Source organism: Platichthys flesus, chromosome 9 (genome assembly GCF_949316205.1).
Source record: "Platichthys flesus chromosome 9, fPlaFle2.1, whole genome shotgun sequence".
In the NCBI taxonomy this organism is placed as follows: domain Eukaryota; kingdom Metazoa; phylum Chordata; class Actinopteri; order Pleuronectiformes; family Pleuronectidae; genus Platichthys; species Platichthys flesus.
Window position 1 is genome coordinate 11,486,360 of NC_084953.1, and position 21,043 is coordinate 11,507,402.

The following is a 21,043-nucleotide window of genomic DNA, read 5'->3' on the forward strand; positions in this document are numbered from 1 at the left end:
GTAATGAAGTGTTTTTACTTTGCTGCACACTTCACATTATGTGGATCTGATTATTTCATCCACCACTGTACTTTCATAAATAATCAGTATTTTCTACCCGTAATCCAGCAAACTGTGGCTGCAGAGGGAGAAAGTTTTTCTCAGTGTGACCAACAAGTTAAATGAAACTATCAGGCATTCATGTTTGAAAGTTACTCAAGCATGTTGCAGGCAAAATAACACAACTGAGGACTTTTAAGTAGTAAAATGAGTAGATTAAAAAGGGCTCCTGAAGAAAGGGGGAACAGGAAGGAGGAATGAGCTGCAGATGGCGGCGAGTGTGGAGACGTGCCAGCCCTCCGGACGGGGCGTGACCGGAGAACCAACCATGTGGAGGTAGAGGGGCTCGCTGAAGCCACCTGAGCCTCGACTGTGTCTGAAACAGGAGTGCTTCGTTGACAAGCCATCAGTCAGAGACTCCGACAGGGCTTTCAGCAGACCCCATCCTCCCCGGGCCCCCCCCCCCCTCCCTCCCTGCACCAGCCCCCGACACACACACGCTCGAACCCTACACCACAACGTATGTCAGCACTGTCATTAGGGTAATTGCTGATTACACACACAGTTGTCTCACCCAAGTCTGCCGTGCGTACGTCAATCCACAAGCAGCTTTTCTTTCGTTTGCCATGATTGGTCTGAATGCGGATCGTTCAGGATGTCCAATTCCTGTTTTTCTAGCAAACTCTGCTGAGAACGGTGGAATGCTTGACTTTGACCAGTTTCAGTGTTTCTGTCCCGCCCCTCTCTCACAGACCGACGACCTTTGTGAGATATGACAGTCCAGGCGCTTTCCTTTCTGAGCCCTGCAGAAGGATAAGTGGACAACATGTCTCGGACGGCTAGCTCTGAGAAATCACACTTATTATGCCTTTGGACAGTCCAGGTATCTGAGTGAGTCGAAGAATAGAAATTCCCTGTGGGGTTTTTTGACAAGCTATTAGGCTTAGTTTTATGTTTTTTATGTGATCCATTTTAAACTGCTTTCAGACATGCACTGAACTCTGGATAATTTACTCAAATTATCTGGGGGGGCTGCATGTGAGAATGCAAATGTCAGGGTAAGACTTTTTCCCGATAGCCCCCTATTAAAAACTCCAGTCAGCGTGTCAATGAGGTGTCTAACATGTGAACGACACATGACCAGAGGAGCTTTGAGCCAAAACGATCCATCGTCAGTGTCGATGTGTTGTAAACAAACACATGATCTATACATTATGTCCCAGGATGCTCCACCTCACCTGAACGCTCTGGACAATGTCCTGCTGTTGTGGACGCATCCGACCCGGAGAAGCTCCTCCTGCGTCGTTCATGCATTTTTTGCAATTGGGTCCGGATACTGTCAGAAACCTTATATTATCCAAAGTCCTCAGTCTCGGCACTCGAAATGTCAGAGAACCATTTTTTTCTTATGCTCAAATTCATATATTAAAAAGAATTTGACCACAATACTCTGCAAGTTCGCCTGTCAGGTTAAAGCAGCAGCTGTTTATGCAGTTTGTCCACAGCACTGGCTTCTTCAGCTACATTTCAGCCTGGCACAGTCACGCTGACGAACGCTCCAATTTGTATCTGGGGACTAAAATCAGCTCTCCTTGTTAAAAATGCATGATTTCATAGCAGCTCCATGATCAAAATATTAACCCGTTCAAACAAAGGGTCACCTTTGCAATTGCACCAATCGGGAGTGATATCAAATGGAAGCCATGCTGATTTGGCCTTCTATATTTATGTCCTTAGCGTGTTGATATCAGGCGATCACACAGAGATGCCTTCAAAATTTGTTATTTATCGCTTTTTGTAAACCCTGCGAGTGGGAAATTGCTCCGGCCTCATTCCTTTGCATTTCCCTTTTTCCCAGGGCAGACTCGTGGTAGCGGTGGTGAGGGTTGAGCTCTGTGGAGACGGCGCTCGAGGTGAGCAGTCCCCCATCAGTGCCAGGTGATGAGTTTACTCGTCCTCGCTCACCCCGGAGGCCCCGAGGTCATGACCTCCCATCCGCTCCCTCACGCTCTCATTCATTTCACTTTCATAAGCGCCAGTAATGACTTTGCAACAGAGAAGGGGAGCCTGAAACACTTGTTGGGCAGAAGGGGGAAATCTGCTTCCGTGTGACGGCAATTGGTTGTGCTCTAGGAAAATGCAACGAGGGGATAGAGCTGTCACAGAGGTCACGCAGCACAGGAACCACAATTATTTGCACCTTCTCATGTATACACTACTTTATGCAGCTGGTACTCAAACAGATTGACACATGCCTAAACGTCCACACGCATGCACATAGCACACACACACTCCCACTCACACAGGGGCTGGTGGAACGCTGGCTCTGTGCATTGTAATATGCTTGGGAGCCTGTACAGGGATTAGCAGCTCATTTCAGTGGCTGCACAGTTGGCCTTCACAGTATCCCAGAGGAGCAAGACAGCTGTGTGGGGGTCTGGGGGGCTTGTTTAGAGAGTGGGTTGCAGTGTGTGTGTGTGTGTGTGTATGTGTGTGTGTGTGTGTTTGGAGGAGGAGTTGGGGCACGGCGTATGCTTATCTGACTCCAAGGGGCAAATTTGAGATGGTTCAATACCAGCTTATCCAATACACACCACTGCACTTAACTGAAACGGGACAAAGCAGCCGACTCCCACCTCTCAGGAGATCTCTTATCATATTGCTCCTCAGCTTAAACAAACTACAAGTTGGTGAGGATTTAGAGCGGCTTCAGCGCAGGCATGTGACGAAGCATGAACCCGTGCGCCGCAGAGGATTTGTGATGATTAAAAAAAAAAAGAGAGAGAGACCCTCAGAGATCCAACTTAATTTTTAAAGTAGGTTGCAGCTAATTTGAAAAGATAAACACAAACATTGGTTTCTTTTTTCAACGGAGTACCGAGGGCGCACGAGGAACCAGACTGTGTTGTGATAATTACATGTGAAACCACTAACTTTAATTACATTCTGGTCAGAGCCAGCCACTCCGGTGACTCGTGGTGATAGGATCCAGGTGGACCTTGTTATGAGAATGCAGGAACGCTCTGGAGTGATGAGGGGGTCATGTGAAGATGTGCTGCGGTGATCTCATCCGCGGAGAAACGGGAGGTTTCTGCACACACTCAAACGCAAATAAATATTCAAGTGGAAGTTAGCTGCTCTGTCAACTGGTGACTTGGTTTCTTGACTCATGGCTTCTGAAGTGACAAGGTGTGAATTCTCTGATTTGATGACCTGCACTTAAGCCTCTTCGGTCTGTCTATTTATATAAGTTTTTCTTTTTTACAATATTTGCATTCCACATCTCGGTTTTTGAAGCCTGGCATCCGAGAGAAACGCTGCCACGAAACTTTTTCCGATGAGGATTAAAGACAGGTTTACACATGCCAGCATGTTTCTAGCATTTATGGGCGAGGCTGTCATTGTTGCCGGCCATATAAACGCTGGATCTTAGCAACTTTGTTGTTACAGTTTAAAATTTCATGCCTGCTGGTGGGCCGGCTTCCGGAATCCTAAAACGTCATCTTCCAGCTCCAAAGCAAACACCGCCGACTCCGGGACGAAAGGAATAAAGGAAACAGAACAAATCCAGAGTTCAGCGTTCCAAAAACACAAAGTCTAGTCGAGTAATACAGTTGGACATGAGTCAGGGACTCAGTCCTGCGGTTGTTTCCCAGGCAGACTGAGAGCTTTACAGAAACTTACAATACAGAAAAACCAACTGATGCCACAGTTTGCAATTTTTCAGACAAAGGGATCTTTTTTTGTGTTGTATCCTTTCCATTGTGTCAGTCACCATGAACTTTTGGGACTGGTGGCGAGTCCGGGCTCCTTCTCACAGTTAGCCGCCTCTCTAATCCAATCTAGAGCAATGGTGCTGGCATTGCAATGCCCAGGCTTCAGCAGCAGGGGTCTGCTTTGTGAGGAGAGGACGGGTGTTATAATTTTTAGACCCCCTATGCACAGAGGGGTCACTGGCTTTGCTTTTCTGGTTTCCTCTTACTGTGTCGACATGAGGTGTGGGATTGTGAATTCTAAGGCAAGTTCTGCTTTGAATCACTGGAGATGTCAAGATGAGAAAAGAAAAGAAGGGGGAAAAATGAATATACACTAAATAGAAAGAGTTTTGTCCTCTTTCTACGAGACAGTTTTCAAGCCCCCTTAAAACGCAGAAGTTAGGAAATGTTGTTGCCTCTATTTTAGTTTGAAAACTCCAGGGCTGCATCCATATGGTTGAGGAAAAATCTGAAATGATTGGAGACGATGACCCCTCTCTGATTGGTTCTTCCCTGTCGCAGCTCAATTAATTGAAACCTTATAAACTCTTACGGCCTCTAACAGTCCATCTTGTCCTCTGTCCGAGAAAAGAAATCCTCTGTCCATCGTTGTTTCTTGTTCATGGTTTCCACTGGCATTCACATGCCCAGTGTATATGAATGGTCACATGATGTGTTGTCCAGGTGTCTTGGAATGGACAGAGATTAGTGATATGCTTAACGCTCACATGGGAGGAGATGGATTTAGTTTTTAAAGAATCAGGTTTAAAATGATGTATGGAAGTAGTTCATGGATGTGATAATCCAATGGATGAGGGGATGCCTGCTCGAATAAGACCCTCCTAACCTCACACTTGTTTCAAAGCACATAATGGGCGCAGTAACACATAAATATTTACTAAGTCCTTTGAGACAAAGTTAAGATATAATTACTTTCCATCGGACCTCCACCTCCGTCCGCCCCCCCCCCCGACAGCACATCTTCCACTGTGGTTTTAATGTTCGGGAGCTGGAGAGGTTTGAGAAGAGTCCTCGCCTCATTGTCCCGGACACAACAGCTGTGACTTAATGAGTCCTTTCCAAAGTGCTCACCCTTTGCCCGTGTCTGAGCCGCTTCCACCGCTGCCTCCTCATTGACCACATGACCATTGTCGCCAACTTATTCACTGGGTCTTAATGGTAAGACACACAAGAATGCAGCGGTGCCTGAGCCTCTGCCACCTCGGAGCAATGGTGGGAAAGCTCCTGAACTCAATTCCAACAGCTTATGTTTACCATGACAAACCAGTGACCTGTGGGTTCACTCCAGCAATTTGGGGGAGAACCTCCCACACACACACTTGGATATATCCTCCTATCTCTCTTTCTCTCGTTCTGCAGCTCCATTTTATCTACTTCAGTATGTTACTGCCTCCGGATCCTAACAAGGACGTTCGCAAAAAGGAAAAGAGAAAAAACCTGACACAAAATTTTTTACCTTCAAAAAATCCTCATTCAACCCAGACAAAATAACAAGGACGGAATTCTTGGCTCTCTTTCTGTCGAAACATAATATCATTACCCGAAAAAAAAAAAGGCACTCGTCTCGCAGCGAAGGAACTGGGTCCTGTGTGATCCCCGTGGCTGGAGGTGGTGGAGAGCTGAAAAGAAGCGAGGAAACGTGATGTGGCGCAAACCTGCAGCTTGGCGAGGGAAGTTAGGATGTTGCCATAGCGATTTGAGATGAAATGCACAAGTAGTTGTTTAATTAAATCCCGCCGCTTTTGTATATTTGACAGTGAGTAGGGTGGTGACAATAGGCAGTGATAATATTAAAAGTCCGTCGTTAGACACGTCTTGTGGAGCCGGGCGTCCACACTGAGGCGATTTGACTGGGACGGCTGGAAACAAGCTGTTGGAATTTTCCTCACATACGCGGTGATCTCGGCTCATAACGGGGCCGCCGGATAAAAAAAAGACACTCAACACGACCATAAACTCGTCTTTCATTCCGCTGCCTCCTCACCTGAGCATCACCCATGTTAGGGGACTAATTGTGTGGCGTGTTTGGTACCCATTTATCCTTGAGGGGAGAATAGAGCGCCTGTCAACCCCGCCGCATATGCATACAAAGTGGTGCGCTTCTTTATTAAGGACTTCTACAAACAAGACTGTATTGAGAGCCACGGGCAAAGACGATGGCGAAGAGCCTGGAGTTACACGCCCCTCACCCCAGCAACAACACAGCATGGAGCTGTCATCCCAGTCAGGTGTTATTATCGCGGCAGGTCTGGGTTCTTAGCGAAGGCTGGCAGCTTTATGATTTGATTCACTTGGGCTGTGAGGTAATTAGAAAGGAGGGTGGCATTAAAAACACTTACAAATGGAACACAAGACACCTGAAATGGTGGTATTCGTGAATCCTGTACAGATAATATACTTCAGTGTATTGAAACGAACAAAATCCTTATAGTAGATTAATATATAATACATTAACGCCATGTCTTGAATCTCTTAGATTATTTAATATTGCCTTCTTTTTCTAGTATGGAAGATCATATTGTGAACTGGAATCCAGACATGTGTCGTCTGCACACACCCTGGGTTATCAGGGGGTAAAAGTCAGTGTGTTTGACACTGGACATGAACCTCAGAGAGGATAAAAGCGGCTTGTTGAAAACCAGATTGCCGATAACCTTTCCCCTCGGAGGTTGTAGCTGCGGAGGCCACGTCTCTCCCGGCCTCCCTCTCTCGTCTCCTTGACACGCCATGCAAAGTGAATGACATGATATTAAAGCACTTCCTCATCAAGATTGAAAGGCGTACATTCTTTTTTTTTCTTTTTTTTTGCCTGCAAGCAGTCAATTATTTGACAAGTACACATAATGAACAATGCAAGACTAGTCAGAATTTAATCAAAAGGCAGAGACAGGGGCCTAGTGCAGATGGGAAATGATTAACACAGTTAATCAAACATCCCAGCGTTAGGTTAAACATGGCAAGCCTATCCCATCATCTGAAATATGAATGGGATCCCTTGCATATTTCCATTTTTCCATTTCCTTTTTGCCCATGGAACATTTATTGCATTTATTATGTTGACCCCTATTTATTCTGCTGCTTTCATGGAGGTGTTTATGTTGGCCCTGACATCTGGGGACTCATTTCCTCCCTTTGGTGTGAACCCTAATGCAGACAAATTCGAGGTAGCTGACACTGAAGAAATTGTCAAACGCAGGCTAATCCGAGGGGTATTTATGTAAAGGTTATTTGGTTTTGCTTCTCAGTGGGTTGCTATTGTGAAAAATCATAGGGGGGAAAAGAAACACCCACATGGAGTTGATAGCAGGAGCTCTCTATTGAAAAAACTGATGCATCCGGCAGGTCAAGCATAATAGGTGAGAGGGTGTTCAGACACAGAGACATATTTGATCCATGGCTTTTCTATTGCAGCACATTGACAGAGACCCCTAAAGAAAGAGAGAGACAACCTTGTCCCATGAAACACAGAACAATTATGTATTACCATCTGACATTGGCAGAAACTGATTATATCTTCATTTACTAAATCCAATTTGAAGGTCCTTGTCCTTTACTTGACAGTTCTCTTGTTTCATACTGCTTTTGTTCATGTATGCAAATTGCATGAAAACATATTTTTTAGCTTCAGTGAATAGTGAGGCTTCTTTACAGATTAAGATCTGACATACAAAAATATTAGACACTGTTACAGATAACAAAATAAAAGACATACAGAGTACAGTGTGATGTAAATTATAGAAAATGGACGCTTTGCATAAGCAATACTCAACCAAATATAAATAATACATACAGGCTTATGTATCAATAAATAATGGTCCACTGATATAATTACTGCATTATCAATATGTTCACTTAAATATATTCTGCTCCATTTACTTGTTATAAAAAATGTTTCATATTGTAACATTGCTTTAATTAGGTGAAAAATCTTAATTATTCCTACCCTGGTATATTTAGTCTCTTCCAATTAATGAGTGTCTTTTAGGGTACAGGAACAAAATAAGAAGAAGGTGGATGTGTTTTTGTTTTGTCCTCCACAGCGTTGAACTTGTGAAGGTCTCAGTTGTGCAACGGGGGGGGGGGGGGGACTTTTGTGCAACTTCAAAAACATCTCCTCATTTTGCAACCTCGCGAAAAGTCTGGAACAACGAGTATTGTTCCTTTTCCACTTTACCATGCAACAATAATTAGCCGTGATTACAAAGTATCTCTTGAGAAATGGGGACAGAACAATTTAGTTCATTGTCCTCGGAAATTAGAGTTGCCCTTTCTCTCCTTGTCTTTCTCCCCCTATTGGATAAATCTGTTCCTCAGTGGGCCAGGAGGAACACACCGCCAATCAAGCAGACAATTTGATTGGCTGGAAGGAGATTTCGCTCTGACATATTTTTGCCTAATAAACAGTTGTGTCAAATGATTGGAATGGGTGCAATTGCAGACTTATTAAGGGATGCGTATTAAGGAAGGTGTTCTGCTTTTTCCAACATGTATATGTACGCCCCCGCACATTTGCACACGCAGCCTGTTTCCTGTGTGGCTGGAAACACTTCACCTCGAACGTTGAGCTGTGAAGTCACATATGTCGAAGCTTTCTACAAATTGAACAACCCTTCAAGGATTCTTGTTGACTCCCTAATAGCTTTAAGCATCAGAAGCAATTGCCATCGTAAATTTGGCCATTTTTATGCCTTGCTGAGCAGCCCCGGTATTTAGAAGACTAATGTTTTATGGAAATAAGCTATATGTATTTAAAACTTATAATTGTGTTCCTTTATACTGGCACAAAGCAGTTACTTTTAAATTAGTAGAATTAATCAGAATGCAAAATTGAAGGGAAGGAATGTCTGTCCGCAGTGATGAATGCTTAAGTAAGATTTTGCTTCAATTAAAAATTCAGGCAATTATAGTTAAAGATTATTGACCTCTAAAGGGACTGGGGGGGGTCACATGTTTTCCTCCGTCTTCACAGTATAGTGTTCATCTTCATTAGGCAGAACAATTGAAGGCGTTTTGGTCTCGTACGGGGGGGGGGGGTATTAACGCAGACAGATTATCCTCTGCACACTTCACTAATAAAGTTGATTTCCGTTATTGTCTGTCCAGGTGAGGGGAGATTTTGAAATATTGCCTTCTTCCCACTGACCCACTCGTCCTTCTCATCAGTGCGTCTTAGACTTTTTTCCTCCCATTGTTAATATGCCAACAGGGAAGATTGATGTGTAATTGTTTTGTTCTGTCGGAAAGTCATCCAGACTTAGTTTTAGACCCAGAATTGTGAATTTGTCCCAAAACATATAAACAGTGTCTAGTTTTGACTGAAGTTAATGTGGAGCTTGGTGGAGAATATGTGTAGGTCGGTCACGAAGCCGTATTTGTGCCAAACCTTTTTGCCATTTCACTTTGTCAGGTTTATACATGATTGTAATTTGGAGTCCAACTCTTTTTTTCTGGTGCTGTGGGAATATCTAACTGAAATCTAAACTCACGCACTCAAGCAGATGGAGCGAGGCCATTTAGGCGATGTCCAAATCCATTTTTTGTAATTGTTTTAAAGGGGTTGTACATAAATACCGCTCATTATTAGTGTGTGTGTGTGTGTGTGTGTGTGTGTGTGTGTGTTTTGGTGGTAACATGCCTTAAACCAACCAGAGTAGTATCTTCAATTCCCTGTAAAAAACAGCTGTGCCTGCGCTTTGGTAGATCGTTGGTGCAGGTAGTGAGAGAGAGAGCTTCTCTGGAGAGGAAATGGTTTCACTTTGCACCCAAGCATTTACCATAGTCTTTGTATTCACATTTAATTATGCTATATTATATTTGGTTTGGATCCAGGAATTACTTATTTAACTTTTCTGGTTTTTTTTTTACATTTTCACCATTTTCCCAGGGAATAAATGACAGGTCTTGATGAAAAAACTCATTTAGTTAACTGATGCTCGTGAGTGTGAGAAATTTTGGGACAGCTTGATTAAATTTGAGGGACTGTTGGCGGAGGTTTATGCCTTATAGAGTCAAATATAAAAGAGAACTAAAAAACTCATATTTTCTTTGGTGCTGAACACCTTTCTTTATAATTACAATACATCAACTTGATAAATAATAACTGAAATAACATTGTGCTCGGCAGAAAACCCCTTTGGTTTCAAACGTGTTGCAATCGAGAGTGAATGGATCTTTCTTTCAACCCAGTCGTTTCAGAGTGCACCGAGCATTCACTGCAGGTTTACAGTGCAGACGCCAGAACTCGTGTTTGAAAAATATGTCCACATTTACACGACACAGAGTGCAACACAACAGAGTGAGGCAAATTGGAACTGTTGGCCTCTGCTGAATCATATTACCAGTGACCATATATCACTTTTTTTATAGGTCACAGGTGAAGCACATCTGTTTCCACTTGGCTAAGTTTCCCCACGAAAACATTTGAATAGAGATTCTTCACCTTTATCTGTTGCTTTCGTGTGTTTGTTAAAAAACCAACATGTCGCTCACACATCAAACCTGAGAGAGAGCAAAGGGCTGCTCTGTAAGACAACATGTTTCTGGGAGGTTTGGATTCCAGGACACAGTTGAAGGAGTTGTACGGTTCTTGAACGTTTACTTCACGTCACACTTTTGCTTTGAATGATTTGTTTATGCGCCGTGGTCTTTTACCAGGCAACTTATTTGACAGTTGTGCAAGCCAGAGCCCAACGTGCCCACACTGGAACTTGCTTTTTTCAAAGTTGATCTCAAAGCCCCTCATGTGTTCGACTTGTCTTTAATTGCTTCCTGTCTGCTGGGTCAATTATAAGTCCTGGACTCTTTTTTAGGGGGGAATGACTTGGGCAGCAAAAAAAAAATTCTGAACAGAGAGAGTGATTAAATAACTGAAATTTGAGCAGAATGATGACATCATTCATTGGGACTTGATTTGATAATATTTTACTTGGTGTGCCAGCTCCCAGCGCACATGTTGATTTACATTTAGACAGGAATTGATTTTCGAGGCTTTCTTGGGTGTGTTTAATGGGGGAAAAGGCACAGAGACAAAGAAAACTGTAATGATTTTAAAAAGGCTTAAGATATTCTTACTCTTTTATCCTCTATTGATTCCGTGTCAGATGCATGCCGGTGTACCCTCTTACTATTTGTATTTAACACGTGAAAGAGCTGTAAGAAAAACAGTTTGATCGACAGTCGCCAGTGAATTAAAAACACTTAAACAGCTTTTTATTTGCATGTGACAATCGTCTCATTCTCAATAATCTCCAGCAGGTAAGTAGAGGCAAAGATAATCTCTGTCTAGTTAATGATTGATCATGATACAATGAAAGAAAATGTCTGGCTACAGTTTGGATGAGTTTGACTTGTAAAACATTTGTAATACAACATATAGTCCTACCAAAGTATAGAGAAAATCTTTAAAAATAACTCATGGGAAAATCTATGTTTACAAGCAAGACTAAAGGGGCTTTTACTTCAAGGAACCTGGCACTTGAGTATAGTTCACGTTTACCCAGGTAAAGCTCACATCAGGTGTGAGCCATAGGTGGCTGGCTACAAAGTAGGTCCTACTCCATGTTATCAAATTGGACATGGACCAAACTAAAAAGGTCAAAGTACATGTCAAATAAAGTTTCCACAGAGATGGTTTCTGTCCTTTTAGGTGCTTCCTATCACACTGGTGAGTGGTCAAGCGTTATATTTTCGAGTGACTTTGGACTCTAGTTTTAATTAGCTCTTTGATGCTATTAAAAAAGGAGGAGACACTTCATAATTGACAGCTGAGACTGACTCGTGATTCGTCGAGTGCATGTGTACCAATACCAATCAATACCATGGATCCAACCAACAATAGCAACAGAACCGGCTCGGACTCCAAATGAGTAGTGTTATCTGAGATATTCCGGCTTCATCTCTTCACAGTGGTGGAGAAGGGGGAACTCAGACTGATGACTTATATATACTAATATATTTAAATGTAGGCTTGATGTCCTCAATTAGACAAGAAGTTGGGACAATATACAAACGCTAACAGAGTAACATGAGCAATTGTCACCCCCAAGTCTGAAGATGTCTCCCACAGCATCCCAGTATATCTCCCTCTACTTGCGTGTTCCAACAGCACATCCATGAATGGTTTTGATTGCTGTCACTCTCCATGTTACATTTAGGTGTTCACATCTAATTTGATAGTTAAGTATAAATATGTATTACTAAATTACATGTTGCCTCTGGTGAAATACGCCAAAGAGTTGAATTGGTGCCTCTCTGTCTGGGCACATCTGAGTTAGATATGAAAGTCCCTGAGCGTAGACTCAGCACTGTACTGTTGGTTGGCCCTTTATCTATAACCTGACCTTGTGTACTGCTGAATGAGAGAAGGGAGTATGTGTGGAACAGGCCCCCACTCTCCCAATGAAGTCATGTAATATGCACTATGTACATAATATATAGTGGCATACACAGGATGTGTGTGAGGATGGTCACAAATTCCTCAACAACCATAACATGTGACATCATAAACGTCCATTCAAACATGGCTGCAAAAGGATCTCCAAGGCTTCCTGAGGAAAATGAACTACTTTGTTTGAAATGTGAGCAAATGAAAACATGGAGTATTTCCATGTGCAGATGTCACCTCAAGGCAGCAGAGACATAGTTGATGACGCAAGTGAAGGCATCTTTTTCTTTTGTGTGTGTGTATTGGCGGATCCCAATCCACCTACATGCATTCTCCCACCTCTGACATGAGAATGCCCTCGCTCCAGACCTTTCAAAATGTATTTTCCATCACATCATTGTCCACGGACTTAAGTTAAACAACTTACTGATAAGCTTTGTAAAAGTATTCAAACTTTTATTTCATTCTATTTAAATAAGCCAATAAAAGCCCTGTCGCGTCTTCAAATCAGCTCGGTGCCGACTTCTTCCAGAGCAGATACAGGGCAGCTCCTCGAGGTGCTGCAGGAGTGAGGTCAAAACTCCACGCCGCGTGGTTACCCGTGGCTACATAAATATTAACCAAGTCTCCACTGTGTAGAGAGGCCTTCTCTGATTGTGAGTCTACTCCGAGAGTGTGATATCCTAGGAGACCACTAAAGCCAGCTTGACGAAATTGATGAGAGAATACCGAGAAAGTCGGTGCAGCCGTGATGTGGAGGAGTTTCCTTTCACTCGGGAACAGATCAAGCTGCAGGATTTTCATGCAGACGAAGCGGGGGGTGGGGGGGGGCACCACCGGCTCGCGCTGCTCATGCATCACTTTGAACTTCCGCTGTAAAAACGGCAGGGAGAGATGTGACGGGAAGAACACGAGGAACACAACTCCTTTCGGTGTCCTGAAACCGATTCTTTTATCTGCACCGTGCACCAGGCGATACGGCGAACCCGCCACGGCTTCAAACAATGTCCCGTTACTGGAGCGGTTAAGCGGACGAGTACATGACACAAGCAAAACTCCGAGTGTGTCCACGGGTCAAGCTCAGAGACGTTGAATGAAATAAAGTAGGTCAGAGTCACTTCAGGAACAAACGATTGAGTGATGGAGGTTTTAAACGCGGGCTTTGTTAATTGTGCTCTGAAGGGCATTATGGCCGCGGCCAAATCTTTGTCCTTCATCGGCGAGAGGACGCTGGTTTGTCGGGGGTGGGCTGCGGTCCCGTGACTGGTCATGTGTGCCTGAGATGTCAATCATGTGCAAATATTTTGGGAGGGAACCAATAAGCATTGTGAGGTGAACAATTGGAGGTTAAGAGGCAGCCTCGGAGCCCCATGCGGAACGAGGAGACGTTGGCTCTCAGGTCCGTCTGACGCGTCTGCTGGAAATCACACCACAGTTCTCTCTTTACCAGAGGTGGGACCAAGTCATTTTTTTGCAAGTCCCAAGTAAGTCTCAAGTCTTTGCCCTCAAGTCCCGAGTCAAGTCCCAAGTCAAGACAGGCAAGTCCCGAGTCAAGTCCAAAGTCAAGACTGACAAGTCTCAAGTCAAGTCCAAGTCCTGCAGTTTGAGTTTCGAGTCTTTTCGAGTCCATTTGATCACTGAGTAATAATATATTTACACAGATCATGTATGCTTTAAAAATCTGTAATTATTTATTTATTTATTAAAACAAGTGCAATTGAAATTACAGAAAAAAATTGTGCCAACATTGCACTTCCCTATTGCACAATTAACCAGTCATTTTTAACATTTAACTCATATTTTGCAAGAATATTCTTCATTTTAAACCACTCCTACAGAATGAACACATTTGAAAAAACAAGTGCAACTGTAATTATTTGTACAAAAGTGCTAACAACATTGTCCTGTCCTGTGTTTATCTCACCTCATATTGTCTGTGTGTGTGTGTACATGTGAGAAACATAACAAATACTTGAACACAACAATGAACAGGGTTGTGCTTTTTATATGTCAGGGCCCTATGCTGAATTGCATTTGCAAAAGACCAAATTGGCCAAAAGTCTGTCAGTCATTTGTGCACGATGGGGACGTAGTATGATTCCACAAAGTGCACCATTTTGGTGCCCTAAGCATAACTCCTCTATGATTACATTAAATAATCATGAATAAGTACAAACAAGAATAGTCAATCTTTTTTAACTTTTTTTGAGCAATTTAATATATCTCTTGTTCTGCCTTTTTTGTGATATACATGTCTAAAAGGTATCTAATATTTCTATACTGAAATAATATCGGCATTATAATTGTAAGCTAATTTATTTAATGACGTTATTGTTGAGGGTTGATTTGTATTTCCGGTTTTAAGTGGGTTGTTGGTAGTGACTCTTATTTTGAAAGTGGGTTTTAAAGGAAGTGGGTGCTGTGATGAGTGAAGTTGTAAAATGAACGGAGAATAAACGGGTGTGCTGTCCCGAGCGCATGACCTGCTCTCGTGTCCTTTGTCGGCTGAAGCCGGACTTATGATACAACCAAACGCTCGGCTACATAATTATTATAACTATGATGATTTTTCAGTTGCTTTTTTTTTGGTTCCCCCTCAGGACTTGGTGCCCAACGCACAGCGCGTAGTGGGCGTTTTGGGAGCGGCGGCGCTGCACACACACACACAGACGCACACAAACACGATGACAGATACAGAGCGCTCCTTAATAACATACTTTTGAATCTTTGTGTTTTGGGGAAAAGAGCAAGTCTTATCAAGTCAAACGGCTCAAGTCCAAGTGAAGTCACGAGTCATTGATGTTGAAGTCCAAGTCGAGTTGCAAGTCTCTTTACAGTTTGTCAAGCCGAGTCTAAAGTCATCAAATTAATGACTCGAGTCTGACTCGAGTCCAAGTCATGTGACTCGAGTCCACACCTCTGCTCTTTACTAACCTGAAAAACACTTTTACTGCAATTCATAAAAATCATTCTCTTGTTTTTCCATCTTCTTCGTGAGTTTGGGCCGAATCAAAGACAGAAGAGGAACCGTTTATCATGCACCATTTGGCGAGTCATTATTAAGATTAATATTAAGATACGTTTATTTATACCAAGCACATGCACAACACACTCATGCAATGGTAGGTAAAATGATCCTCTGCATTTAACCCATCTGGTGCAGGACACACAGAGCAGTGAGCAGCCATGTGCCCGGGGAGCAGATGTTGGGGGAGTAAGGTGCCTTGCTCAGGGGCACTAGACAGGGTAGGGAGAATCTTCTTGGATTTTTGGACAGATCAATCCAGGTTCGTCTTTTGTTGTCTCTCAGTGGAGTCGAACCAGAGACCTTTTCTGCCCATAGTCCAAGTTTCTGCCACTAGACCACCTCCTCTCCATTATGTGCAATGCTGTGCCGCCTTTGCGCGATATGATCGTATCAGAGTCCATTATACTAGCACTTGCACATAAACAATTAATGTGCAACTCGTCAGAGAAACAACTGCGTGAGCCGAGGTCACAAAAACAAGGTGGTCCACAATTAGCAATAAAAAAAAATGACTAAACTGAAATGTGTGATGTGTGTCATTTTCTGTCTTTACCTACTTCATCAGCTTGTGAGTTATGTTCACTCAGAAGAATAGCAACACAAGTCTATTGCCCTCTGTTGACAATCTGAGGAAGCAGATTCAAATGAATTCATGCAAAATGGCAGTTTACGCTGCTCAACGCTGAAGCCGTGCAGACACCACATGTGTTTTTGCTCTGGGCTTATAAATAAACATTTTTCTCCAGATATGGATATCTGCCACTGGGTGACCTTTTATTACATCTGTTTTCCCTCCCCTTTTTTTTGTCCCTAGCAAGAAAGAAAATGGCAGTATTATTATGTAAAATTATGCTTATGAAAACACAAGTCTGCCCCTCATACCGCGCTCACCTTCACCTGGCAGGCATGACTCAACTTCACATTTTCCCCACAGAGGGTGAAAGGCAGGTTCTATTGAAGCCAGGTGTGTACCCATGTCCTGTCAGATAATGGTTCTGGCCACAATTCCTCAAGCAGATCATAACATGGTCCAAGTCTTCAGCAGATGGAGAAATTAAAACATGAAACAGTTGTGACCTGTGTCTTTGTTTCTTTTTTTAAATTCAAAGATAGAGGCTCTGAGGAAAATATTTAAATATGTACCAGCTGCAGTGAAAATTTGATTTTTTTTGTATTGAGAATGAGGTCGAGTTTATGAGGTTTTAATGAAGATTCAAATTATATATATATAATTTTGAAATCCAAATGAGCAGTGATCACCTTGTGTTGTTTTTACGGCGAATACAAATCACGGATCACCACGGCGGCGTACAGTATGCGGAGCGCCACAGGGTCGAAGCCGCGGCCGCCCAACACAACTCCCTCTCCTGCCAAACGGTGTCATGAATCATGTAGAAGAAAAGTGCAGCGAGGGAAAGAAAAAACCACACACTCACAATTGAGGAGAGGTTCTTGGTTTGGGAAAAAAAGTGCTCTGGCTGTGTACCCACCAGCAGCAGCAGCAGCAGAAGCTTGACCACTCGCTGCTGCTCAGGCCGGCGTGTTCTCCTGCAGGAGCCGGGCGGAGGCAGGGTGGAGTGGTTGGGGGGGGGGGGGGGTCTCTCTGCCTGTACTTCTATGTTCCTTTTGATGCTTGGTAGTATTACAGTAAAATGAGTCCTCTGTCATTGGTTGAATAGGCCGGACTGCCTACTGTGACAGAGCGTGAGGCCTCTCGTGCCCCAACAGGGAAAGGCAGCGTTGCATCTCCAAACAGAAACGCCAAAAATAAGACCAGGCAACTTCGTGACCTTGAGAAGAGGAAGAGGAAGAGGAAGAGGAAGAGGAAGAAAAGAGGAAGACGATGAAGCATGAGTCCTGGGTGCAAACGATATTAACGTGATGTGATTGGTGTCTTCTGGCACAGACTCCGAGTCAGTGTGGATCCGGACTCCACTCCGGGTTTTGCCCGCGGCCCGCTGCTCACACGGCTCCTGCAGGCAGCGGCTCCGCTCCTCCACTGCGCTGGCGCTGTTTACTGGAAGCTGCCCGATCCTCCACCAAGTGGCTGAGCACCGTGAGCGGGGTCTTCTCCACAGGCGAGCCGCCGCTGAGCTCCAAACTTCAGCCAGTCTCCGCCAGACACAGGAGCCCGGAGGAGAGCAGCGTTCTGAGGCTAGAAAAGTAGCGAAGGGGGTTTCTGTCTTCTCACCCCGGCACCAGACACTGAGAAAAGCCACTCTTTTACCCTCTTTCACTCACTCTTGTTGCTTTTAATTTTTTTTATTTTATTTATCCTCCTCCTGCGTCTTCTCCTTCCCCGTGTCGGTCGCTCCTTCCCCGGGAGTGAGAGCGCACGCAGGCGGGAGAACCAGGGCACACGAGCCGCTTCTCAGGGCGCATGAGGTGTCGGGACTGAGCGCCGAGCAGAGCAGCACCTGGCCGGCCATGGAGGCGTGTGTCCCGGGCAGGGGAATGTGAGGCTCCGGGGCTGAGTTTGGTTCTGTTTCTGGAAGGGGGGGGGACCTGCACTGCCTGATCGCCCGAGCCTGTGTCCCAGATCGAGGGGAGCATGCCTCAGACCTGCAGACTCTCCGCTGCAGAGGAGTTCCCATCAGACTGTCTCTCCACTATCTGACATTTAATTTTTTCCCCCCACATTTCCTCTACATGCACTTTTTTTTTGTATCCTTGTTTGGCTTCAGTGAATTAAAGGTAAGAAGCAGCTTTTTTTAAATTACTCTACAAGTCCGATCTAGGCAGCAGGGTTACACTGGTTGATGCGAGGTGTAGCAACTTTTCTGTTATTGCCTGGTCACCTCAGAGTCATGCATTTGCTTTATGCACTTATTCAAACAAATGCAACCGAGACGTAAAGCTGCTTAAGTTTTTGAGTTGGTCGTATTCTTGCTTTTTTTTTTAAATAGAAAAAGTCAGATTTTATTTCAAGAAACAGTGAAATTACAACAAAAGTATTTACAGCCGGGGATCCCATTTCACTGGTCCGAGGCACTAATTGAAAAATGGTTAATGAAAACACAACCAGATGTGGATTGATTTGTTCGGCTGAATGGAAACTATTTAAAAAAAAAAAAAAAAAAAAAAAAACGTGTGTCGTGGAAGAGGGGCAGTGGATTTACATGTGAACCAGAACATGTGAAGCGCCATTTAACTCGGAATTTATGCCTTTTTTTTTTAAAAAAAAAAAAGAAAAGTTGAGTTGGAGTTTAATGGTGGTGAGTTTATTTTTAAATCCACTGATGGTCCCAGTAGTTGGGTCTGAATGGGGAGGGAGGGGGGGGGGGGATTTATGCTGGAGGCTGTGACCTGAGAAGCCATGTCGTTGGAACTTGTAGAGAACATTCACAGGCTAATCCATTATAATTGGGGCAGGGGGCTATTTGTCCAGAAGAAAAGAGAAGAGGGGAAAAAGCCCAGTCAAGCCTCGCCTACCCAGTGTTATAATAATTAGTGGTGGAGCCACAGATAGCCCATGATGCAATGGTTCTTACAAGCGCAGGAGATGTCAAGGAAATCAATCAAAGAAAGAGAAAAAACTAAAAAGAATAACAGAAAATAAAAGGAGGGGTTCAGGTCGAACTCCAACGCACTGGGTGCAGAGTGGCAGTAAAATTAGATCCTTTCTCCTGCACATGTTTTATTTAGGGCCGCAGATTGCGTCTTGTCAAGCGTGTGTTAAAAGGAGTAGGGTGAGGAAGAGGCGCGCATGCCTTCTCCTTGCCCCCGACAAACACGCGGTCGCAGCCGGGGATGTTTGGCAGCCGCCAGCCGAGCTGCAGCCTCCAGTGATCGATCACTGCAAACGGGATAAATTTAGCTCGGTGCCCTCCGTGTTTTTGTTGTTGTTGTTGTTGTTGTTTTTGGGAGGTTTGTGCCTTTGATCTTTAAAGAGAAACCTCAAGATTGGGTGTGATCCATGAATCCCTTCCCTGGACTCGAGTCCCATCAATGTGTCTCATTTCTATGGTTAGTCTGTAGAACACATCCAACCACCATATCTGCCCAGCGGTTGGATACAGCTACTTTAAAACATCACATTTGTCAAGCTGTGTGTGTTTTTTTTATAAAAGTAAATGTGTATTTAAATGATCTGATGCATCAATCCTGGGTAAATAGGCAGAGCTGCACAACCTTTCCTGTTTTCTGTGACACAATTCTCGAGATTATGCAAAACAAAAGAACAAACCAAGTGTTTCCGAGGATGAAGTGGCTTCATCTGCCTCCCTGCACACAACAAAGTGACATCCAGCGCTACACAAAGGCAACTTTTTCTTTTTTAGGAATCCGTATGAAATAGGCTACATGCTTGTATCAGGCTTCGGGAGCTGTACGCTGCTCCTTCAAGCCTCGCTACTGGATAAGTCCAGTTTCACATGTTTGGGCATTGAGGTGTGGGGGGGGGGGGAATTGTATGAATTAGCACAAGTGCAAATTCCGAGTGTTTGCGAGGAATACATTAGCATATCAAAGTGGTCAAAGCCTCCAACACAATGGAAGGAGTCGTAATTTCTTGCCACAGGTTTTTTGGCTGAGTCTGAAAAGGCTTGAGGACGAATGTGTGAGCTGGTAAAACTGAAAGACGTGTGTGTGTGTGTGTGTCTGTGTGTGTGTATTTCCCCCTTTCTTGTAAGCAGGACTGCGTTACATCTCATGTATAACATCATCTCGATTTGGATTTGTTCGCACGCCGGTGTTGTCGGAGCGTCCTCACAACAAGGTGGATGTCATTTCCAAAAGAATGAAAAGTGGAGACAGAAGAAAACATTTGGGAGTTAGAAGCAGAAAATCAGACTTTTATTTTGATTGTAGTTCTCAATTTGACCGTAAGCTAAATTGTAGAAATTGTTATTCCAATTCGTTGGCTTCTTAGGAAAAAAACAGGTGTATCTACGCTCGGTGGACGTAACACAAACTCCCCCCACCCCCGAACGCGGATTTTAGGAACTGTCTTCTCACATGTCTTGGTGCTTGATATCTTTAGCTCGAGCACGCCATTACGAGCGTTTTACCGCTGGTCCCAGACGGAGAGAGAGTACCTGTTCCCAGTCCATACAGCCTGGTTTCCCTTGAAAGTGCGGTCCGGTTTCAAAGACCTGCAGCTGCTCTTGATCTGCCACCGAGCAGCAAGATTGCCTCTCTCTCGGCCTGTGCGTTCAATCTGGAGGCGCTGATCAATACAGGCCCGGGCACGAATCTCTGTGCGTTTTGAGGAGAGAAAAAAAAAAAAAGTGCTACATGTCGCGCTACTCTCAACTCTTTATGTCACTTCATCTTTTTCCTCTCTTGCAGCTCACGAGACTCTCAAGAAGACAGGCAGTGTGAATGAGGGAGGGAGTGTGAACGCATCAGAATTTGTGGACGTGACGGACTGTTGCTGTTGCTCCATTTTCCGCTGGGTTATATCTTTTTTTTTTTGTCCCCCTCCCTACAGCAGCTGAGGTTTTGTACTGTTACGTATATCTTTGACGTGGGAGTCACGCGGATCGCCATGCAGCTTCCGTAGCCTCTCCAGGTTTTTTAAATTCCAAGAAGCCAGGTTTCTTCTGCTCCACCTTAATCGATGAATCTGTTATTAATTTAATTCAACATGAGCTCACACACGCTCACCGGTAGCCCCATTCGCTCATGAGGTTTTTTTTTCTCTGCGCAGTCTCACAAGCGTCTTTTGTGTGAGGAGCGATTGGCGAGTCCATGTGCCTGATTTAAAGGTTGCATTGTGGCTGAATGGATTGTTTGTGCCAGTGCTAAACTAAGGGGGGGGGGGGGGGTGTTTGGGCTTTCATCCACGGTGAAAAACCAAATTGAGGCTTGTGTTTC

At 44.0% G+C, this 21,043-nt stretch overlaps 1 protein-coding gene across 10 annotated transcripts in view; it reads left to right on the forward strand.

Annotated features, from left to right (window-relative positions):
• The first annotated feature begins 17,252 nt into the window (after nt 1-17,252).
• adgrl2a (adhesion G protein-coupled receptor L2a) overlaps nt 17,253-21,043 on the forward strand; it is a 97,768-nt gene continuing 93,977 nt past the window's right edge. For all 10 annotated transcript variants that reach the window (XM_062395868.1, XM_062395871.1, XM_062395872.1 and 7 more), the window contains exon 1: nt 17,253-17,920. The gene's annotated coding sequence lies outside the window, so the exon portion shown is untranslated. The remainder of the gene's footprint in view (nt 17,921-21,043) is intronic.